Below are 12,858 nucleotides of genomic sequence, written 5' to 3' on the forward strand. Positions count from 1 at the left end.
GTTTTTCTTTTCTCTGGGGGGGCATCAGCTATTACAGGCAGGGCATCTCTGCCTTTGCTGCAGCAGCAGGCTAGTTTGAGAAGAAAATACTGTGGCCACAATGGACCTGAGCCAAAGGTTTTCAAAATTAAAAATGCAAACATTGCGAGGAACATATTTTACAATTAAGGGCTTTGTCTGATCATGGGTATTGGTTATTTTAACATACTTTTTAAAATAACATACTACTACTTGGTTTCAATTCGTATTTGCTATGATGGCACATTACAACTGCCAAGTAACTAGTAAGCCATGAACACAAAGTAATGAATAACCAGATAATACCAGGTGCCAAGAGATATTATACTTTACAACAGCAAAGTGAGTAGTAAACCATGAACAACAACTAATGAATAGTGTGGTGAAGCAAGGGATTAAAATGGTAATGTCGCCCCAAACTTGCCCTGGGCTAATGACTTCAATGGAAATACAGCAACCTTGGGGTCCGTGTGTGTTTTTGTGCTGCTCCCTCCGTGTAGAGCTGACTGGAGAATGAGAATTCCATGTTGCGGCAACTTTTGAACCATTGCAATGTCTTTTCATTCTGCATTGGGACAAAACCAGGACTTTTAGATTATTTTCACAAAATAATCGAATTGTGCCAAAATGCCAGTTTTTGGGTCAAAGCCTGAGCTTTGGTGGTTAGGGGACAGGCCTGAGATGTAGGAAGAGCTAGGTTAACTTCCTGCTCCCCACACGTGTTTGTGTGTGAATCTGAGTAGGTTTGCTTTGCTGGTCACTCTTTTGGGGACATGTAGGGTTTTTTTTCTCCATGTTTGTTTAGTTGTGTACTAGTTGTCAGTGTAAGGTCAGGATTTCTTTCAGCTCTGAGGGACAGCAACCTCCGTTTGTTATGGATTCTAAGAGCAGCTTTTGGTTACAGCTTTTGCCTCCAAGGCTATGTCTAGACTTCAGGGTTTTTGCGGGATACCTCCCTGCCGCATCCAAGGAATGTGTTTGCTCTTCCGTTTTTTTTTCATAGAAGAGCAAACACACTCTTTCAGGAAGCCCTGTATACCTTGTTTCACGAGGCATAAAGGCTCCGCCAGAAGAGGAGGCTTTTCCACCATTTGGCCTTGTCTAGACAGGGCCAAATGGCAGAAAAGCCTTTTCTGAAAAAAAATTTTTTTGAAAAAGCTACGCAAAATGCAGAGCACATTTTGCATAGCTTTTTCCACAAAAACGTTGCAGTCTAGCCCTAGCCCTAATGTGGCTTCTGCAGAGGAATTGTGTTAGAAACATTGGATGTGGTCAGACTTGCAAGATCTGGTGCTCTCAAAATTTGACTTCTGACTTACAAGGCTGTGCTCCCAGAAAGGCACCTGGTATTGATGGTTTGCTTGTTGAGTCTTGCAAGGCCCTTGGGCCAGACCTGCTCCCAAGTTTTTCAGGACTGCCTCAGAAAGCAGCTTTTTACTTTATTGCCTAAGAAGGGAGACCTTGGAGAGGTGACAGATTGGAGACGTGTGGCCCTGCTTTGCTGAGACTAAAAACTTTTTTGAAAAGCCTTTGGAAATGAAAATTGAAAATTCTGGGCAGGTCAAGTGTGCTGTAATAGGCCCAATTTGATAACATTTTCACACTTTGGGATGTAATTTCAACCTTAAAGTGTTTGATTTGCATGTTGGGTTGATCTCCCTTGATTGAGGCAAGGCGGCTTTTGATCGTGAAGATCATGGCTTTATGTTTTGTACTCTCTGTGCTTAAGGTGTATGGTGTTTTGAGTCCCTTTCCTGTCTGTAGAGGCAGTAGAAAAGGTTGTTCCCTTTTGGGGTAATTATATACTTTTTCTATCAAGCCACAGTTATGCATGTTGCCAAAGCAACTTTTGCCCCCCCCCCCTTTTCCAGCTTGTACTCTGAAAGTTGCCACATACGTGTGTGTTTTTTACTCATGATTGTGATGTCCAAATATTCACTGAATGTCAGCACTCTTTTTAGCAGGCTTCCTTAGCATGCATAATCTGAAGGAAGACTGACACCCTCCCGCTGGGTTTGGGTGATTTCCCACTCCTCCTCCACCCCTGCTTGCCAAGAGGCTATTGTGGAGCTGAACTGACTTTAAGGCATTGGGTACTGTGCTGAGACCAGATGATACTTTGGGTTGGACTTGGAAGGGAGTTATGGAAAAATTAGAGGAAAGGGTGCAAAGGTGGAAGGGATGGGTGTCTCAAGTGTCATTCCGAAGGCAGATGTTAGTAATTAAACATGCAATTGCATCTGCGTGTGGCATAAATGGATGGTTTTGAATCCCTCTCCACTCTTTTTATAGAAAAAGTTATGAAGGTTCCTTTGGCCATCATTGGCTGAGGCAGCGTATTCTGTACTTGGCTGTGGGGAGAGATGTGTGTTTTGATCAAGATTTTTTTTGTGGGGGGAGGGGTTATAGATGCTTCAATGTTGAGGTGTTACTAGATTTTCTATCAAAGCCTTTTTAACGCGAGATTTTTTTTAAGATGAGGCCACAGACTAGGTACCAGATGTTCTGATGACTGCATGCTGAACCTCTGTTTACAGTCCAGTTATGAGAATTCCTAGTTTTATTTCTAGGAGTCTTGTTTCTTCCCTTATTGCAGCAAGTACAACAAAAATGGTTCATTGAATTGATTTTTATGCGCGATCACAGCTAATATCTTGGCAGATCACAGCAGGTATCTTGATTTTCATTCTGTTTCCTGGATCTCTTTTTTTAAATCCTCAATGGAATCAGCTCATCCTACGGGCAATATTGCCCAGCTAGACAGACATCTCCTTAAGTTAGCCATTCCCATTAATACTCATGTTTCTGTTTTCTTGGTGGTTGTGTTTACAAGCCTGGCAGCTTGCTTACCTTCAGTGTGTCTTCTGAATGTACATTTCATACCTTAGGCCACTCATCACTATATATCAGGGGTGTCCAAACTTTTTTCAAAGAGGGCCAGATTTGAAGAAGTGAACATGCGTGAGGGCCGTCCCCGCACTCTCAGCCCCAAGGCGGAGGGCCCGCAGGGTCGGAGGCGGGCGGAGAGCGCAGGGCACGCCGGCCTCACGACGGCCCGGGGGCAGGGCGAACCCGCAGCCGAGCGGGGCTGCAGACGTCCCCTACAGGGCAGGCTCTAGGACTGCGGAGGCCATGGGTGGCGGCGGTGGCGGCGCGGCCGGAAGCGGCGCGCTAGGCGCGCCAGTTCAAAAGAGCACCGGGGAGCCAGGAGAGGGGGAGGAAGTGGGAGCCGTATTAAATCGGAACACGGGCCGCAATTGGCCCGCGGGCCGGACTTTGGACATGCCTGCTAAATATGCTTCTACTAAAGCTTTGTCATTTCAAATACTTGTTCATTATCCCAATATGTTATCAAGGCAACAGCTTCAGGTGATGACTCCATCCATCCAGCCTGGTGAACTGTAAACAAGCTCCAATTGTGAAGAGGATGGGTGATCTCTAATGGAGAATTATTCCCAGGGCTTTGCCATAAATGTATCTGTGCATCATTTTACTCCGAAGGCATCTGTGTCATGGACTTTTTTGTAACATGTAGGAGACTTTTTTTTTTATGTGGTTCAGGTTACTACCATAATTTGTTTCACTGAAGGTTATTTTATGGTTATTGTCCCTTGATTTTTCTCCTGTATTTATTTTTACTTTTAAGTATAGGTTCACAAATAGAGTCTTGCAAACTTTATTTTGGGTCAAGCAAAGATGGCCATTAAAAAAATTGGTTGCATAAGGTATTTGGTACTAGAATTGGCTATATTCTTCAGTTCTTTTACATTTTTAATTGTGTATGCCTTCATTGTTGTTTAGGTATTATACTCTCATAAGTGTTTTGGATCAATATATTCAGTGGTGACTACAGAAAATGCACTTTATACTGTTTAGGATAAGCAATTATTTTTGAATTTGTAATTTATTTTCTTGTGTTTACTGTGTTTCTGTACTGATTTTATTAAAAGATTTTTATGAAGTTTCCCCCTTACTCTCTAGATGAAAACTTGATCAAAACAGCATATTTTGGCAAATTTTCATTGTCAAAAAAGTTCTGACCATCTTTTCTTTCAGGCATTGATGTTTGTGAAAGTATGTTCATCTATTTAGCATTCTTTGGCTTGAAGTGGAGTGTAGAAAGATGATGGCTGCAGAAAACTAGAAAAACTTCAGTTATAACCCTCCAGTGAATTATTATTATTATTATTATTATTAATAAAGGAACACCATGGTACAGTGTTGAGGTGTGTCTCTATGGGCCATAAATTTTTGCATATTGCATGCTAAAGCGCATCATCATTTGAAAGCTTGGATGACTTTGTTATGGAACAAAGTATAAGCATGAAGTTCAATAATTGTAAAACTGGCATAATGCAGTGATAAATCAGACCAAGTGTCTTAATAAAGTTAGGAAAAATTCAGTTTTCGCTATGAATAATTTTGCAAAGAATTGTCACACTCATTTCACGGGAGTTTGTAGCATCCTGAAGTTCACTTTGGCTGCGTCTACACTGGCATGATTTTGCGCAAATACTTTTAACGGAAGAGTTTTTCCGTTAAAAGTATTTGCCCAAGACATCTATACTGGCATGTGCCTTTGCGCAAAAGATTTGCTTTTGCGCAAAAGCATCCGTGCCAGTGTAGACGCTCTCTTGCGCAAGAAAGCTCCGATGGCCATTTTAGCCATTGGGCTTTCTTGAGCAAGAAATTGATGTTACCTGTCTACACTGGCCTCTTGTGCAAGAACACCTGTGCAAGAGGACTTATCCCTGAGCAGGAGCTTCAGAGTATTTGCGCAAGAAGCACTGATTTTGTACATTACAACGTCATTGTTCTTGCGCAAATACTCGTAACCAGTGTAGACAGGCGGCAAGATTTTGCGCAAAATCTTGCCAATGTAGACACAGCCTTTATGTTTCATGTTTGATGAAATACTAATTTTCACATTACATGCAAAACTATATTTTGGGTGTATTTTTAATATAAACACCAGCTCTAAAAATGGGACCATTTTTGCTCATATTTCTTTTTCTAGGAAACAGCCTATTGCCACTTAAAATGGGTCATTTTTAAAGGGAAGCATTCCATGAATAGGTTTATTGTCATATTCATAACAAAAACCCCAACACAAATCATCACCTACCCAGGCCATTAACACAATATAAAGTATAAATTAATCTAATTTTAACTGTCTTTATTGCATTTTGTTTGCCCTTTATAGATAGTATCACCTTGTAATTGACTTAAAAAAATGTTTTTTGTACACTATTACCCCATCCAGAATTCAGCAGAGTATTGTAGAACAGGAAATTAAAAGTAAAATAAAATGTTTAAAATTTACTTCATTAATGCCAACATTCAGCAAAACATTTAAGCACATGCTTAATTTTAAAATTAAGCATGTGATTACATCCCATTGATTTCAAAGGTTTAATTATGTGCTTAAAGCTAAGTGTGTGCTTAAGTGCTTGGCTGAATCAGAGTCTAAAGACTCTTCAACTCATCATTTACAGACTCCTTTTTGCTGTAGTTTCCTTTCTCTAAAATATCATTATTTTCAGTTTTATAACTCAAAGAACATTTCTATAGGTGACCTCTGAATCCAGTTGAGATCCATCATATTTTTGCTACTAGAGAGGGGCTCTATTGGACGGTTTGCAGAGAAAGGGAAACATCTGCACATGTAGTGATTATTAAAAAGACTCCATCTTATCACAAAGTGCCAGCTTCCCAGGGATCCCCTGACCTGCTTACATAATGCTCCACTAAAGGATCTACATTTTAAACAGAATGGATACATTCATATCAAATTTTTGTTAGCAGCTAGACTCAGGATTGCACATTACTAGAAATGTGGGACCCTTCTCCTCTGGAATTGTAGCATAGCATAATATGCATTGTCTTGGTAACAGAAAAGTCTCCACAGCAAGTACATATTCCAGAGAAGCATCAAAACCAGCACAAATATTTAGACATTTGGCCATCCTTTCTAGCATAATCCCCAGGGCTCCTGCGCCAATGAGTCAATCTTTAGTCATGTTCTTTGAATATTAACGTGATCCTGAAATTTTGTACCATATAGTAGTTCTACACAGCAAACACCAAAGAGAATAGAGAGATTCTGCTACACTTTATTCAGTATCATGTTACAAGAAAACAGTTACAGCTGACAAACCATTACATCTTTCATAATACAGACAAATTACAAATTGTAACAAATGTCACATTCATTTTACTGTACTGAGTACTATGCTGCTGTTCTGAAGTATATATATATTTAATTATATTAACATTGTTCTCATGTACCAAAAACCCCCGTTAAAAAGAATGCCTCTTAGTGCATCATACAAAAAGCCCAACTGAAGTTGGGGAGTAGGGATTTTGTATGTAGCACGGTCAAAATGCATTTTTTGGGTTGGATATTTTTAGTGCATCCTTTTATTTTTGTGTATGTGAAAAAAATGCAAGGCAGTAACATACAGTTACGTCCACCTATATGTTGGAAGAGGAGATTATTGTTATAGGTGGCCAATACAACATGTTTCTATTTATATGGGATGTCAGTATTTTGCTCCCAAGTATGTACAGCCTAAGCATCATTTTATATAAACAAAGGTTACAAAACCAATAATATTCACAGATGAGTATTTTGTATAGAAGCATGACACAGAGCATTGACAACATGTTTAGTCATGTGTGCACTTATCAAGAACACACTGAGGTGTATTTCTCCCGCCAATCAGTGGGGAATTGATTATTATAACTTCTTTATCATTATCAGGAATTCCCTGTGTAAAGCTCTCCCTCACACCAAAGGTAAGACTAGACCCCAATGTCTACACATTGCAGTTAAAGTCTTCATGTGCTGCATGAATAGATTTGCTATCCTAAACAATATTTCCGAAGAAAAAAAAGAACCACAAAAAACAAAAAGCCCCACCTTCCAAAGCTGGGTACTGATGTAAGGGGCCCTACCATGCAGCTGCCTGTTGGGTATAGTTCATGTGGGACAGATGAACTGAACCCAGCAGGACTGAAGATCAAAGCCAGCAGGAAGTGGTAACATGTATTGCTAAGTTCTGCGAACCTGAACTCCAAGAAATCCGCTCTATCCCTCCACCTACTATTAATGGCTTTATGGAGCTAGGCTATACCTTTGCATTTTTATAGGCCCTATTCCACTCCCCTGGGTTATCGCCCCCCTTCCTTCAGGCAAACTCACCACCTTCCCTTGGTATCAGAAAGCATCTTCAAAGGGCCAGCAAGGTGGTAGAAGGGAAAGTATCCCACTGCTGCTGTCAGCCATGATTTTATTGACTAGGGGCAGATAGTGTCCCATAGCTTCCCAAAGGTCTGTGCTGTAGGGATTAATGGCTGTTTCGACCAATATTCAGCAGCTAACCTGGTACATGGGAGTGTGAAGTGCTACCTAATGTAATACAGCGGCTGAAAGGAGGCAGGATTCTTTCCTGGCTCCTGTTCATCTCATCAAGAGCCAATTTGCCTCCTCTAGCTTCCCTGAAAACCCTTCTAGACTTGGAATTCAGCAGTGGGCATGTGCAGTGGCCCCTGCAGAGTGTTTGGAGGGATACTGGCCAGCCAGCCAGCCCTTCCTAAGGAAGCAATGGAGGAAACACCCAGTTTCAGGATGCTGTAGCGGGACTGTTTTGCTTTCCAAAGACAGATCCAGTGTTTTGTAGGGTGACAAATTGATAAGAAGAGTATGCTCTGGAAGGAGAGTGAGCAGTAGGGAGATTTTTGGCACTTGGACTGATGTTTGAGGTTGCACTATAACTCTGAGCCCTTCCTGCTGTTGAGTGGGTTTGAGGATCTTTGTGGATCTTTACAAAGCCTTTACTAACCTTCCTCAGCTGTCTGAATACAAGTTAACCCCTCCATGTAGATACAAACTCTCACATTTCAGAACTTCCTCAAGAGAATAAGAAATCTGCTAATGAGCACAGGCCACCGTGTTCAAACTTGCATGTTTGAAGTTAGGTGTGTAAGACAGTGACCTGATTTTCAGGAATACTGGGTGTCCAAAATTCCATTGGGATTTCAGGGGTACTTAGCTCCTGAGTTATTTTCCATGTAGGCACCTAAATCTAAATCCACATATTCAATTTCAGTCACTCAACATTTGAACATTTTGGTCATAACCATTAACTATTTCAATGGTTATTTTAAAGTGGGGAAGGAGGGATGGGAGAAGAAAGTGACATACACATGTCTTAAGCAAATGCTAGGCTTGATTTACCATGGATAAGTAAGGTGCTACACTTATGTCCCTTTGAAGGAAACCATTTAGGGTATTATTCTCTATAGCGAACCACCAGATGTTTTATTGAGCACTATAATAGCTCACACTCCCTACTTAAGATGTCAGCATAAAAGATATATGCCTAAGAAACTACCCTTATTTTCCTAATTGAAACCTTTAAATTTTGAAAAATTCTTCAGTTTTGCATTAATGTAAAACATTTTTTTAAAAATAGCTAATTTTAAGCATCAAATTGCATATGATTTAAGTAGCAAAGATAATGTACAAAGATTTTTCTCCTAAAATAAAACAAAATATGTAATTCAAATCTAATGACATAAGGCAATTTTAGATTGTGATAAGTTTGAAAAATCCAGTGGGCCTGCTGCTTATTTCCCCCCCTCCTGTCCTTGTAAGTACGGGAGTGAATTTGAAATAAGTTTTAAAATAGGATTGTGATTTATGTAGCTTTCATGTAATTTTTACAAGTTTCTAAACAGCAGAGATGCCACAGGGGACATATGGTTTTAATGACTATGCAACTATTATATATATTTTCACAGCTTAACTGTGTTTGAAAGTACAGAACAATATTTACTGTAGTTTGTAAGAGGAAACTTCTGTTGGTAGCTTTTGAACAGACCAGGATTTGCCTTGTTGGGTGTTCTTTCCTAGTTCCCAACAGAAACATGGCTAGAGTTTATAAAGAGGCAGAAACCCAACTCTGTTCCCCCTTCCCTCCAAACAAAACACTAAATGCTAAACCAAAGTGTTTTTCTGGCAGCTGATGCATCCAGGAAGCAGAGGAACTTTACACTTGGAATAAAATAGCTTAACAAGCCCTTCTGTTCAAGCACCATTGTAACTCAACAGCAGGATTTCCACCATTCCCAGTCTCTCTGAATTAAAAAATGTTATACCTTATACATTAGGGCGATCATATTCCACAAGCTCTGCTCAAGCTTTGCCTTCCCAATCAAGGAAGGAGAGGTCTCCTTGTTTAAAATTATATAATTGTACCATTTATCAACTGTGCATTTGAGTGATACAGTCAAAAACAACTTAAATATGGTAGATAGTGGCATCCTCTAATCAGATTAAAAGTCTACAGAAATAATTGAAAGTGCTTTGGTGTGGAACAGCAAACATTTTAGATCAGGGTGGCTTTTCATTTTATTTTCTAACAAGGAAAACAAAGGTTGTTTTAGTGGCTCATTCAGCAAATACTATTTCTGCACCCTAGAATATGTCAAAATAAACTCAATTCTGTTTCATACACTTTTGGTTTTTCCTTTTCAGAAAATATTCCAGAAGTTAAAGAGGGTGTGGAAAGAGTAAGTAAAGATGGAGCCAAGACCTATAAAACGTATTTAAAAATCTATATTAGCAAAGGGGATAGAATTCCTCACTGTATCTGTTAGTATAGGATGTCGTGTCATTATTTCTTCATTGCAGGCCTATTTTGAAAAGTGGCATGCTATGCAGCCTACTCAGAATAGCCACATTTTGAGTTTCTAAATAAACATGAAATTATTTTCAGGTTTAAAAAAAATTGATATGAACATTCTGAATAGGTAAAAAAAACACTTCAGGAAAAATGGCAAGGTAATGAACTTGTCAATCAATCTGAAGACTTGGACTTGCTCTAGCTAGACATAGCTTCACTACTGGTTGAAAATTATGCTCAACTTTCAAAGAAACCACACATTTTTATGCCACTGTTGGCTTTTATGTACAGACATTACTGAACAGGTGTGAACACCAAATGTGTTGTCTTAATGTATTTAAGACCTTGCTGGTGAAAGCATAAAAATCTTTACAAAGATGCTGTGCTGCAGTGGAAAATCAAACACAAAAGGCTGAAAAGAGTACATCCTATGTATCAGTAAGCAAAAGCTAAATCTTCACATAGTTCTCTGAAATCACAAGGGATCCAAACGCGTGCAAGGTTGTAAGTAAATTGTAGGGGAAAACTGGGTCTGGCCAGCTTCAATTTCCTTTTGAATGAACTCCACCAGAGAGAAAATAGGAGACAGGGCCATGGTTCCTTCAAATCACTGTTTCCCTCATTACGTTTTGTTTCCCTCCTGAAAAGTGGTGAGCGTAATCCTGTAAGGAAACAACAGAAATTATAAGAAGTCTTTTGATCTACATCATTTTATGATTTTTGAACCTAGAAAACATTTTTGCCTTAAGCCAGCCCTCATTACTTTATTACTCTGATCTGCCCAAAATACTGCAAACCCAAAACATATTTAGATGAGGTGCCCAAGCAAAACAGCAACCCTAAAACAGTGGTCCCTAAACTTCTTTTGTCACCTTACCTACCAATAGAACTGGCCATGCTCCAGTGAGAGCCACTATCAGGAGCTGGAGCTGGGAGCGAAGCCACTGCTAGCGTTGAGACCTGGGGTTGGGGCCAAAACTGGAGCTGAGCAAGGTTGGGTGGTGCTCCCAACCTTCCTCCCATAAAAGCTGGCCTGGGCCCTGCCATGTGCTCAATTCCCTCCCCACCGAATGTTTCTCTTCATCTCCCTAAGAGGGTGCGCCCTACAGTTTGGGGACCACTGCTCTAAAGCCACAATTTTCTAATTGGGTGCCTAAACTGAGGTACCTGCATCCTTGTTAAGGAATGTACATAAAAGTGGCCTAATCTTCAGAGAGGCCACGAGTACACACTCATCCTATTGCAATGTATATCCAGGTATACATGGCACCAGAAAGCTGTCTCTGCAGCAGATGCTCAAGCCCTAAGCAGGTAAAGAGGAACCTGCTGCTTATTGGTATAGCTTTTGGAGCTTATAAGCTATGTCTGCTCACTTCCTTTGCTGCTCCTTCTGCACTGCACCCAAAAGTTGCATTCATGACCATTTCCTTCTCCTAACCAAGGGCTGGCAGTTGAGGCTGGTCTACCTAATAAATAGAGACCATCAGACTTTGCCCAAAAAAGGAATTTTCTTATATGTAGACATAGTTAAGAGCTCGGTAAACTCTACCTGGTAATGGTAAATACCCAAGAACACAAGAGAGACTCAATTTTATTCTGAAGCTTTTCTAGCAATGTATGTTATAATCATTTCCCTAGTTTTCTCTTTGAATCATGCCAATGATTTCCATTTTATCAAACTCACTCCCAATTACTGTTTCAGAAAAGATAGCTTATGACTATTCTGCTATTTATTTGGGCCAATATATTGACGTTCATAGAGCATGCATGATCTTAAAGTACTTAATCAGAAATCCCTTTGACTGTAAGAGATGCTCTAATTGAGTAAGAGCTGCAAGGACAGGATACACTAGAAGGAAATAAGTTTTGTCACTAGCGGTTTTAACCTTTAAAAATGTTCACATGCATTTCTGTATAAGCCCTTTGCTGAAGAAGATAGGGGTTTCTGTAATTAAAGACAGGGTTGAAATAAATATTAATTTTCAAACATGTTTTCCTAACTGATGAGATTTGAACTATGGGCACTTGTTACATTTCTAAGTGCAATTGGAGGATAGAGTCCGATATAGAAGAAAACAGCACCTAAAACAGCAGTTCAGTAAAAATGTTTACCAGATGTACAGCTGTGATGGTATGAGAATCTCATAAAACACAAAACAAAACAAACTGCAGATGCCACTTACTTCAGTTGATAAGGACCTCACTTCATCACCAAGAAAGAAACAAACTTGTTAAAAACTAATTAAAACTGCAGCTTCAAGCACAAGTCTGATTTTTCAAAAAATCAATTTAAGTAGCAGCTTAAACAATTTCCACCTTTTAGAACTTTTCTCTCTCTCCATCCATGCCAGGCTCATTACCAGCATTCCTTAGTCTTCCTCTTCCTCCCCATTAAAAGTACAACACACCTGAGCTAGATCAACAAGGATGTATTATGAGTGCTGTGTGGCTGTGTCTTATGGACTACTGAAGTTTGTTCAACCATTTCTTGAGTCCTATGTGGGTTGTTTTCCAACTGCCTTTGTTGCTCATACCTTAGTTGGATGCCTACCAACACTTTACTCCCAGTATCCGCATGAAAATCCCCCTTTTTCCTTGGCCTCTGATTATTGTTGACAACTCAGGAACTCCTTTTAAAGAACATATTGACGTAGACCTCTCTAGTTAAACCTATATAAGATTAGCCAAAAACCCCACCCCACAGTATTTTGAAGGTGCAAATTTCCATGAATGCTCAGTGATGACATTTGGAAATATTCCCCAAATTCCAAGTTTTCCTAAAGTAGAGAGCACCACCATCCTCTAAGAAAGCAGGTAGCTTTACAGATCCCATTCAACATTCAGTGGGGAGAGATGGGCCTCTTGGGTCCTCGAGTTTATATTCTGCACCCTAAACTTTGGTCTGATTGATTCCTAGTGGGTGACAGCTGTGGTCCTGTGCTGCTTAAAAATGTCACTGCAGGCAGAGAGCAGCAGGCCAGGCTACAGAGGTAAGCACATAATGCTGAAGGCCCAAGTGTTGGTACAACAAGCAAAGCAGGCATCATCCAATACCAGTGACAAAATGACTGGGACACAAGACAAGACCCCTTTCCAGATGCAACTTTTCAAATGCTCAAGATCTGGGATAACCAAGTATGGTCCAGTGGCA

At 40.0% G+C, this 12,858-nt stretch overlaps 1 protein-coding gene across 2 annotated transcripts in view; it reads right to left on the reverse strand.

Annotated features, from left to right (window-relative positions):
- Positions 1–6,115: 6,115 nt before the first annotated feature.
- Positions 6,116–12,858, reverse strand: part of CDK14 (cyclin dependent kinase 14) — a 530,833-nt gene continuing 524,090 nt past the window's right edge. For both annotated transcript variants that reach the window (XM_075922396.2, XM_014569231.3), the window contains one exon: positions 6,116–10,369. The gene's annotated coding sequence lies outside the window, so the exon portion shown is untranslated. The remainder of the gene's footprint in view (positions 10,370–12,858) is intronic.

Source organism: Pelodiscus sinensis, chromosome 2 (genome assembly GCF_052426305.1).
Source record: "Pelodiscus sinensis isolate ZL-2025 chromosome 2, ASM5242630v1, whole genome shotgun sequence".
In the NCBI taxonomy this organism is placed as follows: Eukaryota; Metazoa; Chordata; order Testudines; family Trionychidae; genus Pelodiscus; species Pelodiscus sinensis.